Source organism: Harpegnathos saltator, unplaced genomic scaffold (genome assembly GCF_003227715.2).
Source record: "Harpegnathos saltator strain DR-91 unplaced genomic scaffold, Hsal_v8.6 scaffold240, whole genome shotgun sequence".
NCBI lineage: Eukaryota > Metazoa > Arthropoda > Insecta > Hymenoptera > Formicidae > Harpegnathos > Harpegnathos saltator.
The window spans coordinates 86,548-108,959 of NW_020230029.1; the positions used below are offsets into that span (position 1 = coordinate 86,548).

At 45.4% G+C, this 22,412-nt stretch overlaps 1 protein-coding gene across 1 annotated transcript in view; it reads left to right on the forward strand.

Annotated features, from left to right (window-relative positions):
- The first annotated feature begins 2,261 nt into the window (after nt 1-2,261).
- kst (spectrin beta chain, non-erythrocytic 5 kst) overlaps nt 2,262-22,412 on the forward strand; it is an 82,494-nt gene continuing 62,343 nt past the window's right edge. The window contains exon 1 of the mRNA XM_025298843.1: nt 2,262-2,722. The gene's annotated coding sequence lies outside the window, so the exon portion shown is untranslated. The remainder of the gene's footprint in view (nt 2,723-22,412) is intronic.

The following is a 22,412-nucleotide window of genomic DNA, read 5'->3' on the forward strand; positions in this document are numbered from 1 at the left end:
GCAGCTTCGGTTTGGCAGCTAATTACCGGACACTTCATATGACCTTCATGATATTAATCATACACAATGTCAATTCTTTTTTTTGCACATATTAACATGTTAATTCATGTTATAAACGCGTAACAATGTGTTTGTCGGCGAGACCGTGTCTGTCAAGTACGCTATTATGATTGTAGCACGGACATAAACCACCTGAAAATGGATGTAGCACGGACTGCCACTACATGAAGGTTTTACCGCCGAAACCTGAAAGTGGATGTAGCATCGTAGTTCCCCTCTCAAAATGGATGCAGATGGCGCCCTTTCCCAGTGCGGAAAGTCGGTGTCACCGAAAACGCCGTGTTGGCCGCTTTCACGTTTCTCTCTACTTGGAGACAGGTTTTACCCAAGACTCAAACCTCAATTCCCTAATCTCAATAAAATGTAGCCAAGACTCGAACCACAGAAAATAAGCACGCCTAATGAGGGTATAAAAAATAATGTCTTGTTATTTTAGCAGCCAAAGGATATACGGTAGGTTCATTGGACCTGTTGAGAGCCAATAAGGCGTTTATGGATATATTAAACTCGTTATTTCACCTAAATTATAAGGTTTTTAAGCGGTGCGGATTCAGATCGCTTCAAGTTTGATTCAATTCAGTTCGTTACGAACTTACGTTCAAAATGTGAAATAATTTCGAATCTTAGTTAAGTTCTTGTTATATGTCAGAAATGAGGAACAAATTTAAAGGAATAAATATTATATCAATTTCATCTAAAAAAAAATATATATATATATATAAAAGTATAAAAATAAACTTTTGCTTGGTGCCATTAAATGGTGTCTGATTTGTTGGCCCGGAAAATTACTGGACCTAATGATTCGACGTAACGAGCTTCCGATTCGTTAATTTTGTGAGTTCCAAAGTTTCCGCTGTGAGCCGCCACCGTCCTTAATAAAGAATTGAGATCGCAGTACGACTCAGCAATCGATCAAGCGGATATTTTATTATATCTTGAAAAACAGACAAATTTCAACTTGCAGTATCTTTGGCAAAAATAATGTTATCAAGACGGTTCGGAGTCTTTTGCAATTTAGTTTTGTCTAATTTCCGATTATTTTCATGACATGATTTCCTCGTTATTTTTTGCCAAGTTCTTACGAGTTAAACGAAAGTAGCAACCAATCGATTAAAAATTTTTACGTTGAAAAATGATTTGTATTAAAAATGAAAGATGTACAATTTAAAAAGAAACCTTTAAGCTTTCTTTTTTATTATTATTCTTTTTTATTATTACTATTCTTCTTAATTATTATTTTTGTCAAAATTACTGTTTTTTAAACCTCGCTCATTCGTTGTGATCGAATACAGAAGTACTTTAATTCTGGTTCATAGTACATATGATAAAATGTGATCGATAATAAGCCATGTTTGATTCATGACGCACGAACATTGGAAATGTCATGTTGATTATCACATTACTCGCGCTCGTAAAAGTATGTGTCACCGTCTATTCAACCACCGTGTGACAACTACCTGTTCATTATCGAGAAATGAAAGTCCTCGTAACTCGACGTTGAAAATCAACTATTAAGAATACTCGCGGGAAACAAGCTTCGAGACAATTCAAACGAACGCATCGCTTCCACACGCTTAGCGTATCGTTTTTACTCATTCTCTCTTTATCCCGAATATAACATCGCCTGTCTGAAATATAATTAAAAGCAGGTCGAAAAACTACATCTCTGTAACGCAGATTGCAAGCAAAGTCGCATTCCCATCGTGCGTACACGCAACGCAGGAAAACACAAGGGAAAACAGGCCCAAACTGCGGCAAAAGCCGCGGATTCGTGGGTCCTCGGGCCGGTGGAGGGAAGAGGGCCACATCTCATATCAGCGAAACACGAAAAACGCCGTTTGTGCCACGTGGAGTGCGGGAGGGGGGCCCGCTGAGCGCGCGAACGTGGTGGGGGAAACTCGTTCGCCGGTCGAAGGAGTGGGAAACTCGTTTGGCGCTCGGGAGCGGAGGAGTGGGGGCTATGCGTTCGACGCGCGAGGCACGGCGGTGGGGAGAATCGGAGGGGCGAGTGAGAGCCGGTGAAGGGGAAGAGGAACGGAATCGTGCGCGCGGTGCGGTGTCGTGGCTGACGAGCGAGTGAGTCCATCGCCGCTGAGGCATTGGCGCAGATCTCGGTTAGGTTCACGCCGGCTCACGCGAGAGAGAGAACGTCTCTCTCTCTCTCTCTCTCTCTCTCTTTTTCCCTTTCTTTCTCTCTTTCTCTCTTTCTCTCTCTCTCTCTCTCTCTCTCTCTCTCCTTTCTCTCTTTCTTCGTCTCGCACCGCACATAACGTACGGTCGCAAGCAGCCGTGGCGTGCACACGCGCGCGCGCGCGCCGTTGATGTGCGTCGCTTTCGAATACAATTCGAGTATATGTAAGGAAACGAGAAAAAGAAAGAGGAAGAGCGGGAACAACAACTTTGCAGTAGTGCGCGAGTGTGTAACCGCGATCGGGACGGAGCTCGAGAGGGAAGTGGATAAGACACAGGAACACAGGCGAAAGAGGGAGAGAAAGGAATTTCGGGAACGGGCCGCGTTCGCGCAGTGGATGTGCTTCGTTTTTTCTGGTGGATTTCTCTGGTGATACTGGTGCCGCGATATCCAGCTACGGCGAGTCGTAGTCGCCCTGATTTTCGGATACTCACGGACTTCCGCAGCTATTAAACCGACACAAGTGGCAAGGTACGTATGCTTGCTCTTGCGCGCGCGCGCGCGCGCACGCATCCACCGTGGTCGATGACGACGATGACGGAGGCGGCGATCGGTCGTGCCGCCCCCGCGTGCGATCGATCGGTCATTCTCCGGGTCAAGCCGCCGCCGCCGGGGGCGCAGCGCGGAATCCGAAATTGCGAAATCGCCGGACGAGCGCGACCGGGACGAGTTCCAGCCGGCGCGGCGGCGCATCGCGGCGGCCACCTGGCGAGAAAAATCGCGACGGATCTCTGCGCGCGGCGCGCGACCGTGTCCGAACGAAGTCCAATTAATTAGGAACCGGTTTGACGAAATGTCACATGATTATTCCGCCCGTTGCGCCGCCGAGCAGGAAAAGCGAGCGCGTCGCGCGGCCGGAGGAGCGCGTTTTTCACGCCGCAACAGGGTCCTGCAGGCCAGGTAGAAGACGCGATACAGGAGTTATTCCATCATCGTGGACGCGCGCGCGAGCGCGATCACGTGAATTCGTCGTCGCGTCGTGAATCGAACGACGTTACCGCCGCCAATCGCCGCGGCGTTGCGTCGAGTTCCCCGCTGGCGATTTAACGTTACAGCTGCCAAAGCGGTCACGAGCGACCGGTTTGCAGTGTTGTGCTTGGGTGATTTGAGAATTCGCTGGCTAGAGATGAGATGAAACGCGCAAATTGGCACTTTGGCACTTTGGCTTGATCACAGACGAGCCCCGATGCAACCTCCGGCTCGCAAATATCAATATAAAGACCCATACAGCGCAGAAGTTGCGGCATATTGCTGCAATATTGCAATATTGTTGCAGCAACATTTTATTCAACTTTGTGTGCTGTATGGGAATTCATGTTTTAGTACTTTGCACGTTTGCGCGATCATCTTTGATGATTCCGCAAGAGGAAATTTCGATTTAATTTCAAGTTAAAAAGATTTTATCAATTTGAAATGAAGGTTATCTAGATGAGAGTAAACGCTACCGGATTTTGCAATCTCTTTAAGAAATTACCGAGATTCGGGGCTCTAGTCGGTAGACAATATTTTTTTAACGTTCTTTAAATATTTATTTCACACTTTTTTCACACCTTTTTCATTCATTGTACAAAAAATATTTATTTAACGTTTATTTTACATTAATTCTTCATTTAAAATAATGATTAAGAAGAAATATTTATCTAGCGTTTATTTAATGTTCATTTAATATTTATTTTACATTAATAACTTTATTTAAAATTATGTTTAACACTTTAAAAATGTTTTTTAAATATTTTGTTAATATTTTTAAAAGCATTCCTCAAATATCTTTTTTTTTATTGGGCGGGTACATTTTATGTATTTAATCGAAGTTTCTATATCGTCGATTGACGAAACATGAGATCAGGAAAAATAGGTGACGACTTTTTTCCTCATATTACTTGATTTTCAAACAGCCTGAACTGTCACTCTGACAGAAATTCCCGAGAGGTCGCAGTCGTTTATCGATAATTCGCGGGATTTCGAGCGATCGATTAAGCAGCAATCGACGTGACGATTCCGCGACGAGAAGTCAACCGGTCGTCGTGTAAAACTGCACGCTCATCGCATAAACGTCGAAGAAATGAAATTGTTGGCACACAAACGTGTCCGGCTCGATGAAAGAGACAGTCGCGGCTCGAGTCGCTGGCAATTTTCGCGAAGGGCTTGCGGTACAATTTCCTGCGATTCCTAACCAAGCGATCGATTTGACAAATGTCGACGCGACACAACGCGCGGGGCAACGCGCTTGGTCCTTCTCTTTTTTCCCTTTTCGATATTCCGCGGTGCGCGTCTCGACGTAACTCGATGATCTGCAACAAGTACAAACTATCGGTGGTTCTGTCGATAATCATTAGAGTTCAGCTGCTCCTACGCATTTATCTTTCCAATTAACGCGACGTTGAAAGGTGACACTGATAGCGCTGGTGAGGACAAGGGGGGAAAATACACGGGGAAAATATACGGTATTCCTGAAAAAGGAAGGATACGCGTCTGCCGTCTCGCGGCCAGACGGTACCCGGCTCGTTCAGAAGGACGGCGCGCGCCGCGATGAACCGGACGGTGGAATCTGGAAAAAATATACCGGTCCGCGAGTTTTCCCCCCTTTTCCTTGCCTCGAACGAGTTCTCGCGGCGGCGATTATAACGGGCGCGGATCTCGGCTTGGTGTACGTGAAATTGGAGCGGACTTCGATCCTTCCACGAACGGTACCCGCGTCGGTGTCAGCCTCCGGTGAGCGTTCCGCAAGGAACAATGAATGATGTAATCGAGAATTACTGATCCCCCGGAAGAGAAAGAGACGGGGAACAAGAGAGAGAGAGAGAGAGAGAGAGAGAGAGAGAGAGAGAGAGAGAGAGAGAGAGAGAGAGAGAGAGAGAGAGAGAGAGAGAGAGAGGGTAGAGAAGGAGAGGGGGGAAGGGGACGGGATAGAGAGGGAACGAACGCCGCACACCTGCGCAACTATAAACGATTTACACGTCGAGTTAACGAACTATTGATCTGTCGAATGAAGGACGTGAAGTTTGCGGCAATCTTTTGCGAGAGAGAATCATCGGATGAGTGAGTAATGACGTTGAAAAACTGAGCCGGCTAGAATGAGATTAACAGAGCTCTCGCCGGTTGAAAAAATTCTCAGTTTGAGAGGAGGTTGTCGATTTCGCCGGCGTAAGGTTGAAGAATGAGGGACCGAGAGGGGAGTTGGGGGGTCTAAGGACGCGCGAGGCTCAAGGCTCCTGCGCGCTTGAAACTTGAGGCTGCAGGCTCTCGACGGCTCAAAGTTGGGAGTTGAGGGGCCAGGAACTGCGAAAGCTGACAGAATCAAGAGAGAGAGAGAGAGAGAGAGAGAATCAGAGAGGCCGGAAAGTCGAGTGTTGAGAATCGCGAATGAGAGGACAGAAACGGGAGTTGAAAGCTGAGAGCCGAGAGAGCGGAGAATCGAGAGTTTACGGTGGAATTTACACTTGGGGCTCGTTGCGCGCTGCACGACGTTAGACGCTTCTAATGGCTCCCCCGGTGCGCTTCTGCATATCCCGCGGAATAATACCGTAACTCTCAATGGACCTTTTTTCGCGGTGGACGCGCGCGTCTCCGGGCCGATGTGGTAACTCGTCAAGCCGGAAGCTGGTGTGCGTGCGGTAGCGTGCGTACTACCAAGTGCGAGAGGAGTACACACGCGCTGCGTGTGCGTGCGTTTCTACGAACACACACACACACACGCACGCACACGCACACGCACACTCGCGCGCGCGCGTCTGTGTTTTCTGTGGAGTTGCCAGACCGCTCTAGGAGCCTGAACTCTCGCGCTCCCCCTTCTCGTCCCTCCCTCCTCCCCCTAACCAGTCGACTCCCAGAGAGAGAGAGAGAGAGAGAGAGAGAGAGAGAGAGAGAGAGAGAGAGAGAGAGAGAGATCCTTGGCGAGGTCTATAGAGGCCCCGAGACGGCGGTCGACTCGGGTTACGCGGTCTTCAAGGCCCACAACCGACCCCCGCCTTCCGTCAATCGACAATTGGCAAAGTCGCTTGAGAAAAAATATCGTGAATCGCAGGTGCCGCTTCGCGAGGTTCCTCGGCCAGAGGTCTCGAGACATGTGGGCGGATGAATCTCGTGTCGTCTCATCTTGCAATGACAGAGGGAAATGCCGATAATATATATACAGGGTGTCCGGGATCTGTTAGAAGCGAAAAATTGCAAAGATTAATCAGATCAAAGTGAGAAGAAAAGTTAAGTAGCATTTTGCAAAAATGGCGAGTTATTAAGTTATAAACGATTTTTAAATAATTAAAAATTATTTTAAGTAATTAAATATCATTGAATATTAAGTAATTAAAAGTTACCACATCTAGAGACTCTTTTCATTGTTAACTTGAAAATTTGCCCACTTATTTGCAAAATGGTAAAGGACTTTTTCGTTCGGAATGACCTAACCTACTATTATATGACGGTTATTGTGTCTAGCGATAAATACGAGTACATTGAACTTTGAACGCTGAATCTTGAACCTGTCGCTAGGCACAATAGCTGTCATATAATTGTAGGTTAGGTCATTCTGAAGTAAAAAAATATTTTACTATTTTGCAAATGTGTACGTAGATTTTCGAGTTATCACTATTGCGATTTTTGCAAAATGGTACTTGAATTTTCTCCTCAGTTTAATCTGATTAATCCTCACAATTTTTCGTTTCCAAAAAATCCAAGACATCCTGTGTATACAGGGTGCCCGACATACAAATATCTTGTGTGCGTGTGGATTAGGTGAAACTAAAGAAAACAATTTTCTACCATTTCGCGGGCCGTTTGGAGTCAGTGATTATGGAAAATTGGCGAATGATCACCGATGTCCTTTAATTGGCAAAGGAAAATCTGATCTGATTATTTGCTAAATAACGCGCAGGGACTTTCCGTTCAATCTGACCTAACCTGCAAGCCCGCGACGGCAAGAATCGCAATCACGTTTGAAAAGTCGTCCGTATTTAATAAAACGACTCAAAATTTTGCGTCGCGAAATTGGTTTATGTGTATCCTTTCCGCAGAAAGTCGGTTCACCAAATTAGACGCCAGATTTTACGACTCGCGCGGGTCCTAGGCGCGCGCATTACCAAACGGTACCTGCGACCGCGCGAATTTCAACGACCCCGACTTCGCCTTCAACGAGGAGGAGGAAAAAGGACTTTTTCCCCAGCTAAATCGCTCTCTTCTCGCATTCACTTTCAAATTCCGCGCATATCGAGTGTAGCGACTGCGGCAGCGGCGGCGACGACGGTAGTACGACTCGACGTCCTGCGAGTTTGCACGTCCGCGGGTGGGAGGCGGCAAATTGTTGATAAACATAGCTGGAGACAGGTATTAGTTCTCTCGCGTCGGATTCCAGACGCCAGAAAGGTCAGGCAAGCTATCGGGACTACTTTCAACTACGCACGCTCCGCTCTCGCGTTGAGTCGAGTTATCATTACGGGTCCGTCCCCGTCCGGGTAAGCCGCGCTCTTTCCGTCTCGTTCGAATCGCCGTTATGCAACAGCAGCGCCGGTGTCCGGCCAGGAGGAAAAATCTCGCCTTGGAATTTCGAGGAAATCTCAGCAGCGCGCCCTCCCGCGGCCCTCCCCCCTCCTGGCTACCGCCTTATGAAATATGATAATACGCGCTCTCTCACGCGCGTATGTTTCGTAAAATGTAAATTTCACCGCCGCCATCAGAGAGAGAAAGAGAAAGAGAGAGAGAGAGAGAGAGAGAGAGAGTGACCGGGAGGACGAGGGGGGGGGGGGCCGAATTCGACGAGAGTGATCCAATTAAGCGGCGGCGCGATAGCGACGATCCCATTAATCAACGTCGGCCGGTAAGTTCATCGGGCGCGTTATTATATCGCCGGCGCGATTACATAATGGAGTAATCCCCGAATGCTCGTTACCGTTCGCCGTGACTTACGGCACGGGAACGCGCGGCGACACGGAATTCCGCAAGGATTCGAAAGCGACCGTACTTCCATTAGAGAGAGAGACGCGCGCGGCGCGCGCATTCCTGCCGGCGCGATAAACCCGCGACCTCGCGAAACGGCCGTCTCGATCTCTCGCGGAATCCCTCCGCGAGCGAGGAATCGCCGCTCTCGCGCCCATTCTCTCGCAATCGCCCTCTCCCCTTCTTCCAACCCCTCCTCCCTCCCCGCTCGAGGTGGTGTTAGGTGCGCGTGTTTCGTGTAGACTTGACGATCGAAAAGTGTGAGTAGTTTCGTCCGAAGCGATTGATTCATTCGACGGAGTGGTCGCCATTGTTTTGTATTTTGTGTGTATGTGTGTGTGTGTGTGTTCATATTTGCAAGCGCTGCTGTAAAATTGGACCAGTCACCGGGCGTCTTCGAGAGAAACTTGAATGAAAACTTTTCTACTCACCCGGTATTTGTGACAGCGAGTATCGCTGCAGTGTTAGTGATAATAACTACACGTGTGTGTCGCAATTGTTAGTTTCTTTTTGTTGCTACAACAGGGAGATGGATGGTTGAGGCCGGAAATAAGTATAATTTTAGTGGCATTAACTGTTCTTTCTCTCTCTCTCTCTCTCTCTCTCTCGCTGCGAGCGTCGCCGGAGACTCCACACGAGGCACAAGAAAGCGTCAGAGTCCTCTCTGGACACCCGGTATATTGATGTACATCGACGACATTTTCGATTTTCTTTCGTCGAGTCGCCCTGCAACGTGCGATCGGATTTTTGCCGCCGTCGATTTAAAGTCACTGAAAATCTCGCAAGACTTGCAAGCACAAAAGTCGCATACGACTTTAAATGACTTTTTAATGACGTACGACCATGAATTTCCGAGTCAGCGACTCAAAGTCGCATTTGCGATGTGAGGTCGCGCGCGATTTAAAATCGCGTTTGCGATGCAAATTGCGGTGCCATGTGTCGCATTCGTTGCGGTTCTTAAGATCGCATCGCGACGCGCAGATTCATAAGTCGCGCGTCGTGCGTGTTGCTTGTTCACTGAGAGAAAGAATAGTTGACGTTATAGTAAAATTATAGTTGTCATCGGCCTCAACTGTATCAACTATATTCTTGTCGGCAGATTACAGCCAGATTGTAATTACGATATTTTGGGAACGAAAAATCGTGAAGATCAATCCGATCAAACTGAGGAGAAAAGTCAAGAACCATTTTGTAAAAATCGTAATAGTTATTAATCATTGAAAATTACCGCTCCTTTAATTGATAACTTGAAAATGAATTTGCGCACTCATTTGCAAAATGCCGTCATGTAATTGCAGGTTAGGTTATTTTGAACGAAAAAGTCCTTTACCATTTTGCAAATAAGCGGGCAAATTTTCAAGTTAACAAGTTGAAAAGAGCCCGTAGATGTGGTTCACTTTTAATTACTTAATAATCAATAATATTTAATTACTTAAAATAATTTTTCATTATTTAAAAATCGTTAATAACTTAATAACTCGCGATTTTTGCAAAATGATACTTGACTTTTCTTCTCAGCTTGATCTGTTGTAATCTTTACAATTTTTCGTTTCCAAAAAATCCCGGGCGCTCTGTATATGATTATTGTCGCCATTAATTATTATTTTTATTATTATGAGCACTCGCTGTAAAATTAGATTGCCAGCTGCAGCTCTTTCACCGCGCGATTGTAGTCGCGAGTACCAAACGCTGCCTCTTCGGTTTACGCGGTGAACAGTTTGAATGAATTAACGCGCCGGCGAGATTCGCGGTCGGCGGAAACGGAATGTCCGCTCCTTGGAAGCAAATGTGCTTCGTATTAGCAGATGCTTGTCGCACGAACCAAATTCGGCCCGTGAGAGGCGGAGGTGCTGCTTGCTCCTCGAGCGAAATGACTTTTCTCTGTGCGCAAACGGCTCTTCGCGAGATTCTATCATAATTAGCGCGATTTGCCAGCGCGGACAAGGATGCGTGAGTCGACGACGTCGACGTGGGATTTCGCGAGTGTTTATTCGCGACAAGGTATTCAACGATATCAAGCGACACGCTCTCGAACGCTCTCACCTTGCCGAGTCGCGCCGAGTAGCAACAGTTTGAGGGACGCGTGACGGCGCGCAGCGAGGATTCGTGTGTCTCGCCTGAGCCTCTCTCGTATTTACCTCGCGATACGTTATCTCTCGCGGATCCGGTGAATTTATGGCGAATTATCGGCGACGCGTGCGTCGCAATTGCGCCGCGAAGAGAGAAGGTCGCCGTCGGTGTCGCGTTCGGCTTCGCCGGGCCCGTCGCGAATTTTCGCGTTTGACGACGCGGCTCGACGATGGCGGAACCTTCGCAGTCGTTCCTCACGACGCCCTCTCGATAACACCTTGCCGGGTTAATTAGCGACGGGCCCTTTTGACGTGACGACACGGAGGAGCGCGACGCGACGCGACGCTTCATTTGGCTCGCGCGAGCAGGCTAAAGCGGTTCGCCGACGACACCACAGCGGTGAATGCAAAACTGCCTGCCAAGACACATGCAGGAATGTGGATTTTTCTCGCCGGCTTTCTACCTGACGCTCGTGACGTCGGCGGACTGGGTAATCATTGTTCGACGCCGCGCCGTGAGCCGCCGGCTTGGCGCGCGAGCGCGACGGAGAAGCGGCGGGAGGATCGAGCGAGACGGACGGAGAGCAGCTTATTATGTATACTTTACAACAATGCCATTAACCGCGGCAATACCGGCCGCTGCAGGGTGCGACCTGCGATTATCGCGTTACTTTGGACAACGGACGCCTCGCGTGAACGGAGATACGTGAATTTCAGCGAACGCCGCTCCGTGTTCGTTCGTCCGACGTAGAGATGTGCGAATCAAGAACTTTTATGTCGAATCGAATCTGATTTTTTAAATTCGAATCGAATCGAATCTATGAAATTTCACTCGAATTCGAATCGAATCGAATTAAAAAATGCAACATGACTATTAAACATGCAAATAATGATGGAAGATTTTAATATGAAAGGGAATATTAATATTGTAATATTATCTTAAAGTAAAATATATATTTAGATATTTAAAGTAATTTATAATTAAGTTATTAATTATAAGTTAATTACAAGTTAAGGGTTTAAACGTACAGGCCCAGATGGTCCGTTTTGTAGCTGATGCACGCAAACGATAATGTATTTGATTCCTAGTCAAATTATTCGGATTCGAATCATAGGGATTCGGATTCGAATCGAATCGAGTTACATTAAATTCGATTCGATTCGAATTCGAATAGTTCGCACATCTCTAGTTTAACGAGATACTCGCGCAGGGATTTTCGCGACGAGTTCGAAGACGCCTTCGGAGTTTCCGCTGTTTTACTCAATAATGCCAACTTCATTGAACGTTATATTGATCGTATTTTTCTTTGACGGAGAAAGCAGGGTTGGGAAAGTTACTTTGTAAAAATATCTAGTTACAGTCTTTTTCACTGAAAAAGTGACTAGTTACAGTTACAAGTTACTGACATTAAAAAATAACAAGTTACAGTTGTAGTTACTTAGAAAGTAACGAGTCGTTACTTTTCAGTTACTTTTTTATAATAATTGCGTTATTATTTTGAATTTCGTAATTGTGTACATTCCTTCAATTTTATATAAAAGTAGTTTGTTGATTATTATATTCCTCGTATTGTATATAATTTTAACAAATTAGATTCATTAATTTAAATAAGCAACTCATATTTATTCTTTAAGACTATTAATAATAATTATAAGAAAATGAATGAATTTGATGAGGATAATAAATACTAAAAATACTAAAAATAATTTTAACGTGACAAATTAGATTTTTTCACTAAAAAATATATTGATATTTTATAAAGAAAGACTTAAATTCATACGTTTTCTTAAATTTGCTATTTGCATGAATAATATTTTTGCCAGCGCAAATTTTGCAGAGAAATGCCAAGTTGTTCTCCTTTCCAAATTTTTGCTACAACTCGAATATTTCTGCATATGCTGGCCATGGCATTTTCCAATCCTTCTGCGAAAATTCAGATGTTTCATCCATTCTTTGAATTTTTTATATATAACTGAAACCACGCAGCGCATTTCATGCTGAACGCAAGTTGGAAAAACGAAACGAAGTTAAGTTATAGTTTAAAAATAAATAACTGTAACTGTAACTTCGTTACAAGTAACGAGTTACTTCCCAACTCTGGGAGAGAGGACGAAGGTAAAAAACAAAAAAACGTAGGTAAAAGGATTATGTATGACTGTGAAGTTTTCGTAAGATGACTCCTGCAAACTTGTCGAACAAGTCGATAGATCGCGGATTGATAGTCCCTGCGTTGTCTGAGCGCAAAACCTCGCTGCTTCTTTGGTGAGAGGGGAAGAGAAAGAGGGAGAGAGACTTTTTCTCGTACTGCACCGCGCGTCTCGCGTGTCGCGCTGCTGGAAGCACATGTGGTTCTCGTCCTGATGTCTCGCCATCGTAATTGGTATCATGTGAAATCAGTCGCGCGGCTACAATAAAATAAAATGCCAATATTTAGAACGCTGTCGAGTCCTAGTCGAGTCGACATCCTGTCTCTACGTTGATCCTTGATATACCAAGAGGGACTCCACAGAGTAATTAAGCATAATTTGTGGAGGACGTTGTTTTAATTATGACATCAAAATTTACAATGATATTACAATATCAAACAATTGGATAATTGATCAAATTCACAACATCAAGATATATAATGACATTACAATATCAAACAATTGAATAAATCGGACGAAAGGTTTGAAAGATAAAAACGATGGTTCTATGAGAAAGTCCTGTGAGAGGACTTTGTTATATATTATAAATGTAATATAAATATAATATAAATTTTATTACAATTAATATAATTATATTTAATAATCAATGTAACATGAAACTCTAACTCTATTTTTATATTTTTTAATTTATTATTTATTATAACATTCTGTATCTTGATGTCTCCCTCTGTCTCATCTTTCTTTTGCATCGTATCAATTTTTACATTATATCATTTTACATTAATTATATTAAAAGCTTTTCCTGTGAAAAAATAAAGGTTATTGTAATTTTTGATAATTTGATATTTTAATTATATATATATATATATATTATTATATTGTCAACTTCGGATTTTATTCTGCTAACTATGCAGATTTTATTACGTAAATATCGATAATTCGATAAGCTCTTTGGAAGATTTCGAAAGCGTAAGTCTCTCGACGATTGATGTGCTAATCATTGTTTAGCCCGGACGAAAGAACAATTGGCGATTAGCGAGAGCTGACTCTGCCCCTTTCGAAGGCGAGTTATTTTCATATTTCCAGCACGTCGTGACTCGAGCGAGCCGACGAGCGACGCAAAGTGCGTGTTCCGGTGCACTGTTTGCAATTCCTGTTTGACGATTCGAGTATTTCGCCGGCTCCTGCGGCGACGGTTCAATCGAATCCTTTCGCGCGTTTCTCTTTTACGGCTCGAACCTGACGGAAATTTCGCACGACTTGCCGTCTATTCGATGCACGACCTTAAAAAATATAGAGCAGCGGGGAGGAAGGAGATGAATTCGTAGCGCAGCGGGAGAGCGGCGGATAGAGAGACAGAGAGAGAGGGGGGGGAGGGAGGGAGAGGTGAGAATAACCCACATTCTCGCCGCATACTCGCGCGAATAGGGTCGCATATGAATGAAAAAACGCATTGAATGCAAACGCGGGAGTCGAACGACAGGTCGCAGGCGCCGATGAGAATAAGCGAGAGAACAGGTGGTCGATTCTTCGTAATCGCGCCGGGCGCCGTGTAATTAACGAGGCCGCGTCGTCGGCCGACAAGCGCTGACAAACGCGCGGTATTCCGCGAGCCGACAAAGCGAGCGGATAAACGCGGCGACACGGCCGAGCGGCTGTGTCGCGCGGGGAGATGCATAATTCAGGCGATTTATAGGTGCGCAATAAGTTAACGGTAACGCTCGCTGCCGGCCGCGATAAACGCGAACTGCCGATACCAAACAAGCAATGCCGAGGATAACTTCTCGCGAGCGGAGAAAATTCCCGCGCTTATTTATAGCTTCTCTCCTCCGCGCAGGAAGGCGTCGGAATTATACCGGGTGTGTCGCCGCTACCGGCTCGTCCCCTCCGCAACGCTTGATCGACGCCTCGCGGTCGAGTTTTCGCGCTTTCCCGAGGACGAGCGCGCGAAAGCTATACCGGGTGTCTGGGAAGTTAATGTGCGAAGCTCTCTCGTATGCGTGTAGGTTAGGTGAAATCGAAGAAAAAATTCCTCTGCCATTTTGGGATCTTCTCCGCGTAGGTAAATTCTATCTCGACGAAACTTCAAATATGGAAGAGAGAAAACGGTTACGTGGGTGGAAAAAATGGCGACAACGGCCATTTCAGCAACATAGTGCAAGCTGTAAGACGCAATCAAGCGAAATATTTAAATATCTTAAAAGATATCAGGCGAATAAAAAAATGTTTCAGACAAAAGTTGTCCAAATTAATTGATAGAAAAAGATGACATGATAAAAAATTGGGGTTTCCGCTTAAGAAAAGCAATGATCAATGGATATCTCGAAAGCGGCGCCATCTGTAAACAAAATAATACAGGCGTTTTATGCCCCCCTTGAAACCACACAACTCTTGTGCGAGACATTTTTTTCCAAAATGTTTAGTTTTCGAGCTATTTCGCCGTCCCGGTACTTTTCATACTTAATATTCTTGTACAATATAATTTTTTAATACAATTAATATAGTTATGTTTAATAATTGACGTAACACAAGACTCAAACATTTTTACATTTCTCTCTTTATTATTTATTACGACGTTCCCTAGCTTGATGCTTGCCTGATTTTTCCTTCACACGTTTACATCAGAGAGCTTTTCTTTTACTGTTGTTATCATGACTAAGCTTTTGTCTCCGAATAGCATCTCTCAACACCCTCTCGAAGCTCCGCGAGTGCGCGCGAGTTCTTCGAGGAAGAACCGGCCCGGCGTATCGAACGCCAAGAATCGTTTCTGCAGCGGCGGCGATACGGGAAAGCGCATACTCGTAACTGTATCATCCTGCGGAATTGTTCGCATGCACGTAAAGCTAACGGTCCCCATCCGGACGCATCTCTCATTCTCTCTCTCTCTCTCTCTCTCTCTCTCTCTCTCTCGTCCATTCCGGCGCGGAATGCGCATCGGCGCGTGCAGCCTTGCGCGAATCGCGGCGTCCGGCGATTTTCCGCGGAAATTATTAAGTCGGCGGAGCGGAAATTTAGATCGATTCGGCCGGATCGATCGCTCGGATTCCTCGAGGAGGAACGCTCCCTCGCGAGCGGTGAGTCGTGTAATCATCGATCGCGGGAGTTATGGTGCGTGGACTCGAATGAGCCCGCGCGCTGGATAGACGCCGTAATGATTGTTTAACGGATTCGCGATTGCTTCTGTTTCGGTGTTCGCGGCGAATGTTCGCGTCCCACGCGAGAGCTCGCCTCCGTGAGAACTCATCGTTTGCGTCGTGACAAACATCTTTCTTAAGTAGCCCGACACGGAGAAATCGCTTGGCTCGACGTGGCGATGAGCGAAGCAAACGCCTTTAAGTCGAGAATGTTTGGTCGAACGAAAGAATTTTCCATTGAAGCGTGTACGAACGATTCGGGAATTCTGCCCGAGATTTTCAGAATTCGATCGAGTTTTCTGGATAATATTATCAGTCTCCGGAATTTTCAATCTCGACAAAAAGTCGGCTCGCTCGAGCAAGTAAAATAAAAAAAAATAATAAAAATAAAAAGATAATTATAAAAATAAAGTTTTCCCCGGTGGAAGAAACTCGAATTTCCGAACCTAATTCTTTTCCAAAAGAATAAAGTAAATAGCAGGAAAGCAATGATAAACAAATATAAGCAGATTCGGAGATTACCGTTCCCCTCCTTTGTTAGATCAACAAGGACACGTATAGCTGGAAGGCAAAAATAATTGCAATTTTAGCAGCATCGACTATTCCCTTCCTCTCGGGAGAGAAGATTACGGGCCAAATTCCGTCTTGGGAACCAGAACCAGAAATTCCACCTCCGTCGACCAAAACGCCCTTGGCACCCCGATTCGCCCCCGATCCCCTTCGTCCGCGCGACGCAAAGTCTAATCGGCGCGATCGCCTTTGGAGCTACGATAACCCGTAATTTGAGCGGGGAAATAAAGTGATACTCGATCGTTTGGACGATAACTCCGTCAAAGAGGCTTGCCGCCGGCAACAGGACGGCGTCCGCGAGCGATCGGTAAATAAATCGGAATCACATCCGTACACGCGCCCTCATTTGCGCGCACTTCTCGAGGGGCAGGAGGGGGGAAGCCTGATAGATATACCTTATCGGGGTCAGCCGCCCATGTGTGGGTCTCTTAATTAATTAAGAAAGCCGCGCGTGTAACGGAGCCGCGGGTTGCCGACCTCTGTCTGGAAGACGTTCCAGGCGTGCACACACACACACACACACACACACACACACACACACACACACACACACACACACACACAACACATATGTCCGCGCGCGTTACGTACGGCCTCCTCATCCGGCAGAATCGTTTTTATGCGGCTTGATACGATCTGCAGAGTGTGCTCGTCACTTTCACTCTGGCCTAAGCACCTACATGACCGTTTGCAATAACGACGTTATTAGCTGTTTTTCTGCGTTTTCATGCGTGCATCGATACCCCCGTCGGAATTAATCGATCATCGCTGCGCGCGCGCGCGGGCACGCGCGACAGAGAAAGAGAAAGAGAGGGGCAGAGAGGGAGAGAAAATAATTATTCAGGACGTCCATGACCAACCGCACTCCCCTTTAACGACGCACACGGGCCGGCATAATAGCTTCGACATGAAGTGGGCGCAACAGTAACTAGGATTTTTTCAGCGTCACTCGCGCGCTCGTGCATCTCGTGAGCTGCTGCATCTGCTCTCTCTCTTTCTCTCTCGGATTCGAAAAAAAAAATATTTTATTCATTACAACGTGTTTTACAAATGAGCAACACGCTGTTGTAGAAATCGCCGTTCCGCGAGAGTGCAGGCGTCCGTGATGTCAAGGGGAAGTAACACGTTTCTTGATTTCACTCGCGACCAACGGCGGCGGTATGAATGACTCCTCGGTTAATATCCAGGAACGATCAAAATTGATAGGTGTTATCTGAGAAAACTGATACAATAGCGTTGTATCGGCATTCTTCGGCCGCTTATCGCGGTTTTGTCCTGCTGTTAATTTCTTCCGGAGGCTTTCTTCCGAAAACGCGCGCATTCGCGGGTTTATAATAGACTAGTCTTCAATTTTTTTTTCCATAATTTGGAAATGTTTAATAAAAATGGGGAAAAGATCAATTGGAAGTCATTCCTAATCTGTTTGTGACGTTTTATAATTTTTTGAGATTTTTTACACATCTTCCGCGGATACGTTTTTTTTTAAACCTCTGCAAGTGGTACTTCAAATCGTTTGTACCTCAAAGGAACCGGAAGTACAGAATCTTCAAATTATGTCGGAAGGTTACTTTCGTACTTCCAGTCCCTTTGAGATACAAACGATTTGAAGAGAGGTACAAACAGATACAAATGATTCTTTTTCGAATGTCGTTGGCTGTTTTCGGATATCTTATACTTGTTTGCTGGCTATTTTTCCTCCTTCCCTTGTCTTTTTATTCTTTGAGGTACAAACGAAATAAAAAGTGGTACAAACAGGTACAAATGAAGTATAATCAAACGATATTGAGAATTGTCTTTTTTTATTAAGTTGTTCGCCAGATTCATATCGGTATGTAAAAGTGAGTGAAAACATATTTCTGAAATTAAAAAACCTGCCTTTTTTAGCAAGACATTTTCGCACAAACATTCACTTTTCTTTATTAACTGTATGACGATAGATGATCCTCGCGTAATATGTGGATAGCGCTAAGCCTTCGGATTCTATGAAATATAATGATGATACAGTTTAGAAGCCTCCGTAACTTCCTCCTATTCTCCTTCAATTCTCTAACGTGGATTCCATGAAATATAATGAAGGTACTATTTAGAAGCCTCTGTAACTTCCTCCTATTCTTCTTCAATTCTCTAACGTGGAATCCGCCCTGCGAGCTCACCGCCAGACTTTAGCTACACCCTGTATATCGATCTGCCCTCGAGACATTGGTCGGATTTGAAAACGCGAAGTGGCTCGAAGCACAGGCTATATTCGGCCGGCTATATTCCGAATTCGGAACCGGCCGGGAACGGCGGCGTCGTTAACCTAACCTAACCTAACCTAACGAACCTAACGAACCTGGACGAACACGTTGGGGCGATTAGACGCTCGTGCTCATAGGTAGAGCCAGGCGCGTGTTACATAACGGCCGAACTTCATTAGTCTAGATTTCTGTCAGGAAAGCGCTTCGTTAAATCCGCGCGTGTGCGCGACCCGCTTCCATCGGCGCCTCCGAGCTAATTGCAATTAGTCGAAGCGAGGGGACGACGCTGATGGCATCAGATTGCGGTGAATTGCTGCCGATTCCCGGCGAGTGATCAATGTGCTCGGTCGGCTGCTTCCGTTCGACATTCTCCGCTCGTCTCCGGAGGTTCTAAATTGTCGGCTCGCCATTGTATTTATATCGGCCGGCGGGATTTCGTGCTCCGAACTCTGCGCTAACCACGCGTTATCCTTTCAGGATCTCGCGGTCGGTTCAAAGCGACGCGATATTCCCGAAGCTGATTCACCGAAAATTGATGCGATCAGGAGAGGAGAAGGGGGAGGGGGGTGAAAGTTTGTTATTCGAGCTTTATCTCGAGTATCGCTTATCGTCAGGTACGAGACGGCTTTCTGCAAGCCGCTTTCGCGATCTTCGGGATAATTTATCAAAACCGCTCATTAACAGGCGTTGTCGGGCGTTATGATCTTAATGTGCGTGGCATAAATCGTCGAGGCGATCCGCGACAATTACGATTGCGAAGTCACGCGCAGAATCCATTCGCGGAAATCCGAGTGAATTTCACTCCGGCAAATTCGCCATGCTCTCCGCAGTTTTGGAATTTCGCCGAACAAGCGGGGTTCGTTTCGCGTGATGGGCCATCAAACGCAGGGCCGGGGGACCTCGGGCGGTACACACGGCCCTGCCGAGCAGGTATTAGGGCGGTGCTCGCGTAATGCAGAAAGAGAGAAGACGAATGTGGCACGTGGGAGTGTAAAGGCCATTATATATATAAGGCGAAATTTACAAAGGACCCTTCTCTCTCCTCTCCGGCGACGTGCGTGCGCGCGTGTGTGCGCAATGCGTGCGCAATGCGTTAAGATACCGGGTGCCCGTAATGTGTTCCGGCGTTTTCGTCTAACTAGCGTCCTCCATTCACGTTCAGCCGGCGATATCACGGCAACCTGTTTCCGTACTATCGTGCGTAATCGACGTGTCAATGAAGCGTCTTTCAGCCGTCAACCTCTACGCTTCACACCTCCAGCTTTTTTCCCCTCGGTCTCGCCTGTGCCGAGGACAGTTACGCGGAAACATGTGGATGAAGATCTCGTTAAGGCGGAGAGAGATACGTCGAGCACGACGATCGATCGATCGACCGATCGATCGATCGATCGTATCGCGAGCTTTAATTTCCGTTACTCTCGTCGCCGTCGCATTGCTTCACGCTCCTCTCTCTCTCTCTCTCTCTCTCTCTCTCTCTCTCCCCCTCTCTCTCTCTCCCTCTCTCTCTCCTCTTTCTCCGATTCGAGAATAATTTACGATAAGATTTACGATGCACCGTTTTGATGAAAAACAGCCGACGAAAATACGCTGCAATTAAGGAAACGGTGCGCGCATAAATTACGCAATTTGATACAGACCGCGTCGGGTGCATACGAGGTGCAGGCCCAGTGAGAGAAAGAGAGAGAGACAGCGAGGAGAAATATGTTAATTAATTCCGCGCTCGTTAAGCACCGCGGAAAGGTAATTGGCCGGCTTAAGCGTGCGTACAACACGGGAACCCCAAGTCCCGCGATACTTCGTTACTTAATACGCTTCGTGAAAGCCGCGACTCTCTCTCTCTCTCTCTCTCTCTCTCTCTCTCTCTCTCTCTCTCTCTCTCTTTCTTTCTCTCTCGACGACCGCAGGAGAGAAACGTAGCGGTGATTCATTCACACGCCGCGATAAGTCGCCTAGAGAGCAGTCGTTGGCCGCGGCAGTTAAAGTTAATCACCGTCGTGGGTCGGATGGACCTCACTGCGTCCCTCCGAGATTTCGCATCGCGATCATCTGGAAAAAGTTCGGAGCGAAAGAGACGAAGAAAGGAGGGAAGGAAAGGTCACTCGCAGTCGCGAGGGAAAGAGAGAGAAAGAGAGTTAGTTGCTTTTAAAATTTCGAGCGAAGGTATAATGCAATCTACTCGGCGATTAAACCAGAAGCGGAAAATACATGGAGTCGGCGCCCTTCACATCGCACTCGCATTCCTCATTCCACTTTCGTGCGTTTCCTCGCGAGAGAGAGAGAGAGAGAAAGAAAAAGAGCGAGAAACAACGAGTGAGGACCGGCGGATGGCGCGAGGGAAAAAATGCACGATTCTCGTTCCATTCAGAACTCGCTCCGCGCGTGATCCGCGCGACGGAATTGTTTGCATTAACTTAGGTCGCGCGAAAACACGAAAAATTAACAAGTCATCGACTCACGATTGGGACCCGATTGGGGAATTATTTCTCCGAGATCGGAGTCGGCGTAAAACAATTATTCCTTCTCTCTCTCTCTCTCTCTCTCTCTCTCTCTCTCTCTCTCTCTCTCTCTCTCTCTCTCTCTCTCTCTCGCCGATTAGCGTAATAAGTGCCAGCCGCGTATCCAACAGCGAATTCGTTGTCTCGTCGCGGCGAAGAATGCGGAGATTACGGGGCCGGCAATAAACGAGTCGTTGTGCATACGTTACGCGAGGATTGCCGCGATACTCGACGTGCGATAACCGATAATAGACGTCGCTAAATGGGACGCAGCTTCTTGCGGAATAATAAAGCCGGCTGCCGTGTTATCGCCGAGGCGCGAGAGAGTTTTGTGCTCCTCTGCTGTTGCGCCTCTAGCCGATAAATATTTTCATTTATTCAGTTGCATTAAAATTGAAAAATGCACTTTTTTAAATTTATTATGTGCAATTGTATATGTTATAATTTTCATTTCTTCGTTACTAATTAATATATATTTTTTTATATTATATATATCTTACATATTATATATTTTTATAATATATATATATATATATATATTTAACTTACTTGACTATGTATTTGTATTATATAAAAAATGCTTCTCCATGATTTACTTCAAGTCCTTCAGACAAGAAAAAATCGATAAAAGATCGATATTAAATTTTTGCGCACCGGTTAACCGGCCTTGTTAATTTTAACACAGCGTTTAATCTTTTTCTTCAACTTTGAAGCAAGATTTTAATTACGACATAACCTGCATGTATATATGCATATATATCAACTTATAATTATTTATAATTATTGATGCATAAACGCAAAACATATAGTCCAGTAAAAAGATTGAAAAAAATGCATTTTATTTAATTTATTATATGCAATTATATATGTTATAATTTTCATTTCTTCGTTACTAACTATACAATACAAAATATATTTTTTAATTTATTTGATTGTATATTTATATTGTTTAAAAAATGCTTCTCCGCGATTTATTTCAAATCCTTGAGACAAAAAAAATCGATAAAAGATCGACATTGAATTTTTGCACATTCGGCCTTATTTACGCAGCGTTTGATTTTTTCTTCAATTTTGATTTTATTTGCGGCATAATCTGTGCATATATACAGGGTGTCCAGGATCTTTTGGAAAGGAAAAATTGTAAAAATTAATCAGAGCAACCTGAGAAGAAAAGTTTATCATTTTGCAAATGAGTACGCAAATTTTCAAGTTATCAATTAAAAAAGCTTCATTCTCAATCGTTAATAACTTGATAGCTATTGCGATTTTTGCAAAATAATAAATAGCTTTTTCTCTCAGTTCGATCCGATGGATCTTCACAATTTTTCATTTCCAAAAGATCCCGGACACCCTGTACATATAAGAAGCGCAACGAGATCCGAGGTTCCGGCAACTGCTGGAAAAGAAACACCGCGGCGACCTTTCGCGGGACTCTCTCGCGGCGGCAAATAGGCCATCCTCGGCGCGTGCTTGTTTACCGGATATTCAAACCGTCTGTTAATTAGGGGGGATAAAGTAGACTTATTGGGGTCAATTCCAGCCGCGAATTTCACCGACGCCGCCGGTCAGATTGACAAGTG